The sequence below is a fragment of the Apium graveolens genome, chromosome 5, assembly GCF_009905375.1.
Source record: "Apium graveolens cultivar Ventura chromosome 5, ASM990537v1, whole genome shotgun sequence".
Lineage (NCBI taxonomy): Eukaryota > Viridiplantae > Streptophyta > Magnoliopsida > Apiales > Apiaceae > Apium > Apium graveolens.
The window spans coordinates 156,040,858-156,052,027 of record NC_133651.1 but is presented as its reverse complement, the minus strand read 5'-3'; the positions used below and the strand labels follow the sequence as shown (position 1 = coordinate 156,052,027).

Below are 11,170 nucleotides of genomic sequence, written 5' to 3'. Positions count from 1 at the left end.
TTTGAAATCAAGCCATATCCCATAGTATAACCCTTGTTGTCATCTCCAAAAGTAATACTTGGGCCAGCTCTCTCCTTGAACTCTGTGAGCATGGTAGAATCACCAGTCATGTGTCTTGAACAACCACTATCCAAGTACCATAAATTCTTTCTGTTTCCCTACACACATCAAAATCAAATCAAGTTGATTTTGGTACCGAAGTTTTCTTGGGTCCTGCCTTGTTAGCTTTCTTTTTCTGTTTCTTAGGTTTTATCTCATTTAACTTGGGGATATCAGATTCATCCTTAGTCATTTGAGTTGGACCTTTGAAAATATTCATTACAGCAGAATTATCATGCATATTTTGATTAGCAGGGAATGACATGCTATTAGTAAACCTGTTATTCCAGTAAGGCATGCTAAATGGCATTTGTGGCATACTAAATACAGTATAATAAGGATTAGCTGCAAATGGCATATTAGCAAACTGAACATTCATATTCTGTGTAGACATAGCATTCATAGGCAAAGAAGACATGGCATTCATGTTGGGAAAATGAGGTTGCACAGATATGGAAGTAAGCATCACAGTTTTGCAATTAACAGATAAATGATTTACACTACCACACTTGACACAGATTTTTCTTGGAGCATATTTATCAGGTGTGTAGTTATTATGCTTGTTAATTCCTATTTTACCATTTCTATTATTGTTCCTTTTAGCCTCTGTTGTAACCTCAATCTTTTCCAGTCTGTCACCCAATTGCTTGACAGTCATATGACCAACATTAGCCTTTTTCTCCTTCTTCACTTGACTGGATTCTCCTGGAACAAAATTCATGAAAACTGATCCATATTTCTCATTTAACTTGACAAGTTTAGCTTTACTCACAGGTTTGCTCACAGTCGACGGATGAGGATTTATATCACTCGACGGATAACCCTTTTTGTTATCCGACGGATGACCCTCATCATCCATCGAGTTTACATCTGTTAGCAATCCTTCAACCAAATTGGATTCCAGCTTCTCCTTATTCTTCTTCCAGGCTGCATCACAAAAGGACTCAATACCTTGAACTTTGGTGATTTGAGCATGAACATCTCTAGATGTTTTCCATGCCTTAATCACCTCATGTTCTCGTTCAAGCTGCTTCTTCAAGATCTCTTCTTTCTTCAAGGACTCAGTTAATTCATCCTTAGCAATTTTACATTCAATTCTTAATTTTTCAAATTCAATGAACTGAGACTCTAGCACATTATTCTTCTCACTTAAAAACACATTGTTTTATTTGATTTTAGCATTTTCCTTAGTAAGAGACTTAAGTATAACACGCACATGATATAATTCTGTAGACGTGTCATTTATAGCATCATTACACTCAACTTTAGATAAATGTGCAAGTTTAGTGGTAATTACATGATTACTTGAAGAACTTGTCTATGTTTTATCAGACTTGGCCATTAGGGCTAGATTGACATAGCTGACATCCTCATCCTCATCCAGACCATCTGCTGCCCAGTCATTTTCCTGTGTAATGAAAGCCCTTTCCTTTTATTTGAGCAACTCAAAGTATTTCTATTTATAATCCACAGGCTCAAACTTTTTTTTGTTGGAATCTGACTTTCTACACTCACTGGCAAAGTGCCCTGCCAAGTCATATTTGAAACATTTGAATTTAAATTTATCCACCATGTTTCTATTTGGCTTGGCTGCTCCAAAGTTCTTCTTGAACTTGAGCTTGGAAAATCTTCTGGAAAGAAATGCTAGATGTTCATCAATATCTTCCATGTCATCTTGGCTCAAAGAATCTTCATTTTCTGCTACCAGCCCCTTGCCCTTGTTTTCACAGACCTTTGAAGTTGATTCAACAGCTTCCATCTTCATCTCTTTCTCTAACTCAGCAACTAGTGCAATGGATCCTCCTTTCTTCTTTCCTCTCTTCATCCTCTCATCTTGCTCTATTTCAAGCTCATAAGTTTTCAGGATGCCATACAGTCTCTCCAAAGTAAACTCCTTGTAATCTTGAGAGTTTCTCAATGAGAGATCTAAGGAACTTAATATTGGAGTCTTTTGTCTGATAGACCCTTCCATGCAACTTCAGAGCATTTAGTAGTTTTTGAATCCTACTAAAGATGTCAGTGAGAGACTCACTTTCTTCACTATGAAAATGCTCATATTGCTGAATGAGTAGCTGCATCTTATTTTCCCTTACTTGCTCAGTGCCATCACAGATAATCTGTATAGTGTCCCAAACTTCCTTGGCAGTTTTTCAATTGATGATGTTGTCAAACATGTCACCATCAAGTCCATTGAACAGGATATTCATGGCCTTCTTATCTTTCCTGACTTGTTCAATATCAGGATCAGACCATTCATGCCTTGGCTTGGGGACTGATGGCTAATTTCCAGTTGCAGCTCTCATTGGTACATGAGGGCCTTTCTCTATGCAATCTACATAGGCCTCATCTTGAGAAAGTAAATGGAGATGCATCTTTACCTTCCAATTATGGTAATTATCTTTGTCCAGAAAAGGAATCTTGACTCCAACATCCTTCTTGTTCATCTTGCTGTTTTGTTGTGATCTTTAAACTCTTTGTTTATCAAGAGCTTGCTCTGATACCAATTGTTAGTCCCTAACAATGCAACAAGAATTACAGAAGGGGGGTTGAATGGAATTCTTGAAACTTTTTCACAAAGATATAAAATGTTCTATCTTAATAATATATAACTGCGTGAATTGATTTGCAAACTGCGGAATAATATCTTGGAATGAATCAAGACACAAGTAATTAAAAACACAAGTATTTAAAAACTTTCTGGTGGATTAGAATGTATCCACCAGAGATATATATTATATCAAGAGAACTCTGTGTAGCAATTAGCTCACAGCTGCTTACAAATTTGAACAACTAAGTTTACAGAGAAATGCTAAAAATACAGCATACAAATGTTTCTCTAATAATAATAATAATCTTGCTCAGTTTCTTGTTGTTCTATTTGCTACTTCTTGGTTTATATAACACCAAGATTACAAAGTAATAAGACAAGATAATAAAACAAAAACTATCAAGTCTAATACTGTGCTACTTCATTACTCTATTCCAGCATCTTTGAATATCTTCATAATAGCATGGAAATGGCAATGCTTCTTTGTTCTCTAAAACCCAATTGAATAGGCTTCCACATTCCATTTGCATACACTCGACGCATGTGATTGTGTTGTCACTGTCAACAAATGTTTGAATTCTTTATCCGTCGGGTTCATGATCATCCGTCGGGTTGCCTTGTTGATCATCCGTCGAATGGCATTGTTGCTTATCCGTCGGGTAGCTATCTGGCACTTAACTTCATTTCATTTATGCAAAATTACAAGGGGGGGTTCCAGAAGGTCTATATTTTTTAAGAACTTAATATAGTTGAAGCAGAGAGATCAAACTGAATATGCTGTTGATATGCCTATTGGAGGAGCCAAAGTAGTTAAGTCTCTGGGAAGAGAAGTTCTTACTTTTAATCTTGATGGAAAGAGGATTGGATTTTTAGAACTAGATGATCTATCACTTGGAAATTCAAAATTACATGATCTCAGGCCAATCATCTACCAAAATGATGAATCAACAGATGAGCTAAAAGATATCAAACAGAGGATGCAATGGTACTTATATGTTATGGAAGAAAATCTATTAAGGAAGTTCCTTGAAGAAGCTGAAGACTGTGTTAGAGTTCAGAATTAAAGATAAAGTCTGATAATTACTGATTGTAAGAATGTATATGTTTATCTGATTTCTGCATTTAGATAGTTTTTGACTTCATCAATTAGAACTTGTACATATTTACATAATGCACAAGTTGGGGGAGATAGTTAGAAGAAATTGATGATATCAGTATATAAAATATCAAAGTTTATTATCAGTATTTGATATCAGGATTTACTAAAGGTGACATCATCAGTATTTGTCTGTCAGTATTTGATGATCAGTATTTAATCACATCAGTAGATATCAAAGAAGGATAGGGATTGCAGAATTTAAGGCGATGAAGGACTTTTCTTACAGAAGCAATCATACATAGATATGTATTAGGATTCCTTATTATAATAGAATATGATTCCTTATTGATTGTGTAACTGTGTACTACATAAGCCACTACAAGAAACAGAACAAAAGACATCACCCTTTTAATAACGGTCTAAAAAGCCACCGATGTTAACAGGTTTTTTAACATCGTTTGGTTTTTTAAATGATGTTAAAGACTTTATAGACATCGGTTTAAAACATAATTGTTGTCTAATCTCAAATTTAAAAAAAAACAAAAAAACAAAAAAACAGCCACAGTACAATTGTATACATTCCCCCTTAATTAGCCAAAATTCTAATATCCCACCAACCAAAATTTTATTCCACTTTTCCCCCTTTCTTCTTCCCTTACTTCACTTCACCCCTCCCGAGTCTCTCTCTCTCTCTCTCTCTCTCTCTCTATCTTCCTCTCCCTCTTCGAGCTTCAACCCCATATTTACCCCCAATTTCACAACAGAACCCCAATTCTAAGAACTTATATATAAACCCTAATTTTAATTGAGTATAAATGAAGCATATTTAGTTCAACACATCTTCAATTTCTTGGTTTGCTTTCTACAATTAGTTGAACCCATCTTTAATTAGAAGGTTGGGTTAATATTTCTTCATATTTTTGTATACATTTTCTTATTTTCCTGTACAGATCTGAGAGTTTATTGAGTTTGGGTGTTGATTTCTTCTGTTAAGGCCTGAACTCTATGTTTTTTTCTAAAAATTAAAAATTTCTTTAAATATTTTTTCAGTTTGCCTTCGATGTTATAGCATTTATATGATTTCTCTTCGGATCTTCGTTTAATAGTAATTTTATTTCTGTAAAGTGAAGGAGAGACTAAGAAGTCCAGCTGATTACCAGGCATTATTGAAGTGTCTTCATATTTATAGCACCGATATAGTTACAAGAAGTGAATTACATGGTTTAGTAAGTATCTGTTCAAACATTTTGATGAGTAATTCGAGTTATAATAATTATCTGCAATTTTATAAGTATATCATTTGTCCAAACGTAATTTTGGAAAATAAATGAGGATGTATTTTAATTTCAGTTCAACTTTCCCAAAACATGTGACATAGATATTGAACTTGCTGAACACAGATTATGATACCACCTTGACTCCCAACATGCTCTTTTATGCTTCGATTGATGGACCTTGTTTCTCATCATATACCAAGCTTACTATATGTTGGAAATGTTTTGCTCGTCTTATTGCATTTGTTTGTTAAAACCAATTAAGGGAATTGGCCATTTTTTCTTTTCGAGTAAGAAGTGTTGCCTTGATTTTTTCACTTTCAGCAAACTATACAGTAGTTCAATTTGTTGATTTATATATGTTAGCACAACATGCTTAACAAATAGAGACCACAGGGATGTTAATATATGGCCATTGGTTTAGGTTCAATGTGTTTGTCAGAAGTTCTTGACTGACTTCTGATATTTATTTTTTTATTGAATTGAAAGTATTACAATATCTTTTCATTGGAATTTACTCGACTTGCTATATTTGTTTAATCAATAAGTATTCTTGTTGTATTGTTTTTTCTCTGTCCCTGTTTTGGGTTCAGTCAAACATAAGTAGGCATGAAATGATAAAAGCACAAAAGATCACAATCGGACTCTGTTTTGTTAGTAATAGGTTTAATGACTACTAGAAACTAAAACTCAACTACAGCTTTATTAAACTTCTACAATGCAAGAGGAAGTGAAAATTGAAATTTACCAAATATTCATGAACACACTCGAAGGTTGTATGCAATTATTCGTTGATTGTCGAATCTTTGACTTGCATACATTGAAATGAAAATTATTCCTGATAATTATAGTTATTGTTTTAATATATTAATCAGATATTTCTGCTCTTACCACAAGTTTCATGTCTGATGCATATAGTTCCTTCACTGTATTGTAACATCTTGTTATATGGGGAAACCTGCTTGGATTCTATATTATCAACTGGATCATTAGTGTTGTGCCATCAACAGGGATGTACACGATTATGTTCCGCCTATTTGGTCAGCCATCTTACTGGATTACTATGTTTGTAAGTATTCCTACTGTAAAAAAAATTCTTACATTTTTCTTTCAAGTAACATACTCTCAAGGAGTATCGTTTTAGGACCTACTAAATCTGAAAAGTTTCATTTACACTGATTTCTCCCTATTATGTTTTGGGGATGGGCAACATCTGGTTGGACGAGTTTGGCAGTTGAACAGGTTCAGTCATTTGCCCTTTTGTTGCACTGGTCGGATAAAGGCTTAGTTAGAGGCAAGAATGTTTTAAGTTGCGAGACTTTTCCATACCACACAGAACTTCCACGGGCCCTACTATTTGGACTACTCGACTTTACTTCTGCGGTCACAGCACCTCTAATGTTGCCTTTCTTACTAATTTATTTTTTTATGGCTTAACTTATATACCATAATCAGGTGAGCATTCCTTAGAACACCATGCTATGATTATTTGATTATGAAAAAATATTTTTTTCAAGCCACTAATCCGTAATGGTGGCTCTGACGTTGTCACTTCTTTGTAATATTGTTCCAGCATGTTGCTCAAACCTATTCCTCTGATGGATCTGATATATATGGTATTAGGCTTATTTTACACATCAGTTAAAATGTAAGATGTCATAAAAAAGACATCAGTTTCTAAGTCAGAACTGTTGTCTAGGTGAATCCTAAACATCGGTTGTGAACCGATATCTAAAAGTTGGACCTTTCTCTACACATGCAAACACATCGCTTGTAAAATTTTTTAACATTGGTCCCTGACCGATGTCTATTGCTCTGTTTCTTGTCGTGCTAGCACAGACTATGTTTACACTGTTTGTGTAATGAATTGTTATATCTTTTAGATAACCTAGCAGCTCTCAAAGATAATTGTTCATCCTTTTGAGAGAGTACTTTTGTAACAGTTTTTATATGATTAATATAAAAACTGTTAATTATGTTAAGTTTTATCGAATTGTTTGCATAAACTGTATTCACCCCCCTCTACAGTTGTATTACAGACCTAACACTAACCCAAGCTCTACAACACAAACACAACCCCAAACACAAACCACCTCAAGTGTCTCCCAAAACGAACTTGTTGTAAAAATAAAGAAGTTAGCAAAGTCTGATGGTCCTCAAGCATCAGGACTAATGGCTTCTCAGAAACCCCCATCTACAAAAACTGATGTAGCAAAAGGTGGATCTAAAACACATGCTTTTCATTCTTCTCAACCTTCAGACTTTGTCATGAGAAAGCTTGTGCTAACTTTAATAACCCGAAATTTTGAACTAATTTGAAATTTTTAGATGAATAGTAACTTTACAGTATAAGTAAATATATGTCGTGCTACCTATGTTGTAAGATCCAAAAGGGAATTCGGAATCTGTATTAGTGATCCATACAATAGATAAGTATATGTAAATCACGTCGGATCTCAGGGATTCACAACTTGTATTTTGACCAAAAATCGAGTTATTTTGATAACCGAAAAAATGTTGGAATATTTGATTACTCAAAAATGGATTTACAAAGAGTTATTCTTAATCTAGGAATTAAATAAACGTAAGTTGGGTTCGTCAGAATTCAGAAATGAGCAAATTGAAAAATGCCATGAATAGTCACTAGACCAAAAATAGCTTTCTGTAACAAAAAAAATGTTACAATAAGCCCCTAAAATTTTACCAAAGGCCTAAAGTAACATAAACCCTTGTTACAATTTTCGATGATACCTCAAGGTACCTAAGGTAACATTTAACCCCCTAGTATAACATAAACACCTATCTTATCTTAGGATACTTAAGGTAACATAAAAAAATGTTACCTAAGAGCGTTACAATTTTTTTTAAAAAAGTGGACCCAGTATGAGTCCCACATTTTGCTGACATGGCATACAGACGTGTCACTGTGATGACATGGCTACTGGCATGTTGGCATGGCATGTGAGTCTCACTTTTTGGTGGTTTCATATATATACCTAGGGTAACACTTTACTAGCTCCTGTAACAATTGTATACAAGCTACTAAAACATTTAAACCGGCTATTGCAACACCTTTACAAGCCATTTGTAACATTTTACCAAAAAAAATGAAAAGCTACTATTGAAAAATGGAGAATCGATTGTACAATTTAAATATACTACATAAATTTAATACATGCTAAATTTCATAATATACTAACTATAAACATACAAGTCTCCATTATACAAAAATCACAATAAACTTAACTAACTAAACCAACTAATGTACATCGCAAAACTTGGCATATGTTGGACTCAGCAGCTGATCCAGTAGGCTCAGTCAAAATAATTTAGAGGATCCATCAGTGTCGATGAGCATATTCAATCACTGCAAACTATAATCACAATCAAAATCAAACACATAAAATAAAAAATAGCACAAACAAAATAAAAAATTAGGGGTAGAAACCCTAGACTTTAAATTGAAAAATTAAAAAAAAAATGAGAATGAATGTAGGAGAGGCATAATCATACCAAACGTATGTCACTGTGATTGATTATTATACACTAAAACCTCAATAAATGAATGCTCGATAAATAACTAAACTATGTCAAATATATAACTTTTTTTGGTCCAAACACAACAACTATAATGTAGTTTCCAATCTCGTTAAATACATAAAATTCTCCGATTCTAAGGATATTTAATCATTGAGAATTCAAGATAAAACAGCATACTTGAGGCTGACTTGGATTCTTTTTCCATGAACCAAGCATCCTCCTGTCCAATTTCCTCAACAGTCTTCTTCGTCGTATTCTTCTCCTTCAGAACCTCTCCATTACTCCCTACACTTCCATTTCCATTAACGTACTAAACCAAACTTCAGAAATTTGAGTTTGATAATGGGCAGAAAACGAGTGAAAATGAATGGATAACAAAATGAGAGGCCCTGCTTCAATATTGATATGAACCTTCCTTTAGATAACATTCCCTGGACAGTGGCAGTAGATAAAACACTAGGTCTAGGTGCATGCAATAGCAAAAAGAAAATTGTAATCACAAAAATTACTCAACTGGGGAAAAATTAATAAAAAAAATAATAGAGCGCATCTAAATGCAATCACCATTATACAAAAAGACACATAATCACATTAGTTGAAGCTACGTGTATTTTGTAATGCTCACCACAGGTGCCTTCTTGGCCACTGGCCTCGGATGTTGGATAACCCAATTCCGCAAGAACAACCTCAAGTTCAGTAAGCTCCTTTTTCTTAAGTTCTTTCTTCGATATTTGCCTGTCAGTGTCTTTGGGTGCTTCCACAGGTTTCTGAACAATAGGCTTTTTCTCCGCTGGCACTTTAGTCTTATGGTCATGCTCCTCTTCATTATAATCATCAACTTCATCAATCTCTTCTTCTTTACTTTCACTTTCCTGAAGTCTAAAAGTGACACAAACTTAAGTTGGGAAACAAGGCAAATAATCAAGTAGAAAATTGTAATAAACGGTAAAACATATATATAGGCTAATTATTACCATATTATTTTAATATGCATGTATTAATTCCCTAGTGGAACAGTAGAAGTCTAGAACATAAACAAAGAGAAAAGTAAAAAAGTCTATTATATTCAGAATCTAAATTTATCATATTATTTTGTTTTATGCAGGTAAAGCACATCATAAACTTATGAATAAAAAGTCACACAGTACCAACAATTGAAGACTTAACAAAGAGAATGGATGATATATGCAGAAAGTAGTATACTCAAATACTTTTGTGGTGATACATCATTGTGCTTTAACCATAAGGAAGTCGAGGTGTAAATGCAGTTCGGAGATCTTAATAAATAGTTCATCCGTAGAGTAGTAAATGATAAACTATAAAACTCCACAACAAATAAGGTATATGACTTTAAAGACTAACTTCCAATTACACTTTTACTTTTACGTAACCATGCTTCATTGCTGCACCTAGAATTAGTCATCATACATATAATTAGTACACGCTAGAATCAAACTTACATCCAACATTCCCTTCGGAAATTACAGATCCTTTATTTCTGTTAATATTACAGACCTTCGAAAAAAAGACATTCGAAACAGCTCCTTAATTTCTGTGCATCTATTCTCATCTACACAAAAGAAAATCCAAATATAATCCAACACAAATACTAGGCCATAAAAAAATCGAAAATCTTAACACACACAAGGCCCAAGATCGATGCACTAAAAACTTGAAAATTGAACTTACAAAACCAAACATATTTTTTTTAAGAAATTTAAACAAACATCTAGCGTGCACAACCAAAAAACAAAAATTAACACCCTTACCTGCTTCATCTCCAAATTTAATCTCAATCCCGTTTGAAGAACCATAATTTATAACTTTCCCATCGCAAAACCCTCAAATCAATTGAGCCCTAACTTGGGATAAAAATCAATTGGGCTCTAATTACATATGAAAGATTAAATAACATGGCAAAGATAGAATGTCTACTAAGAGCATCTCCAATGCATCACACTATTTTGGCGTGAAATCTACACAAAAATGGTGTAAAATTTACACTATTTTCATATTCATCTTCAACCCACATATACTAAATTTTACACTATTCTTATACTATATATATTATTTTATTACTAGAGTATAAAATAAAGTATAAAAGTAATAAAGTTAATAAGATATAAAATGACTAATTTTATTTTAGGTAAGGACAATAAGGGTAATGTTGGTATTAACAAAAACTCTAAAAATTTGGTGACACACCAAATTTGGTGTAACTTTCGGTGCAACACCAAATTGGTGTAAGATTTAGAGTTGGGTTGGAGAATAATTTTACACTAAAATGATGTTAAAGTACAAATTTGAAGTTGGGTTGTAAATTGATCTAAGAAAGAACAGAGACCGGTAGAAAAAGTGTGTGCACCGAAAGAGAGCATACATAAAGAGAGTGTGTGTACCGAGAGTCCGAGATTGAGTGAATGAGAGGGTTAGTGTGAGACTGTGAGTTAGTAAAATTTTCAAACAGTTCAAAAATTTTGGGCGGTTTTTTACCAAAATTTCCCTGCTTGTCTGAAAGTTAACAGGCCTAAAAATTGGACCAGGCCCAAAACTGAAAAAATATTTTATATTAATGTTCAAATAATTATTTTGCACAAATTAAAATTTACT

At 33.7% G+C, this 11,170-nt stretch overlaps 1 long non-coding RNA gene across 4 annotated transcripts; it reads right to left on the bottom strand.

Moving 5' to 3' along the window:
• Positions 1–8,139: 8,139 nt before the first annotated feature.
• LOC141661483 (uncharacterized) lies at positions 8,140–10,964 on the bottom strand. Of its 4 annotated transcripts, none has more exons than XR_012549972.1 (4): positions 10,330–10,964; positions 10,021–10,130; positions 8,738–9,439; positions 8,140–8,394 (listed from the first exon to the last, which is right to left on the bottom strand). It is a non-coding gene; the product is annotated as an uncharacterized LOC141661483 (long non-coding RNA). The 4 variants fall into 4 exon arrangements; XR_012549971.1 differs by lacking the exon at positions 10,021–10,130 and having other exon boundaries at positions 8,738–9,022; positions 9,186–9,439; XR_012549970.1 differs by lacking the exon at positions 10,021–10,130 and having other exon boundaries at positions 8,738–8,991; positions 9,186–9,439.
• Between the last annotated feature and the right edge of the window lie 206 nt (positions 10,965–11,170).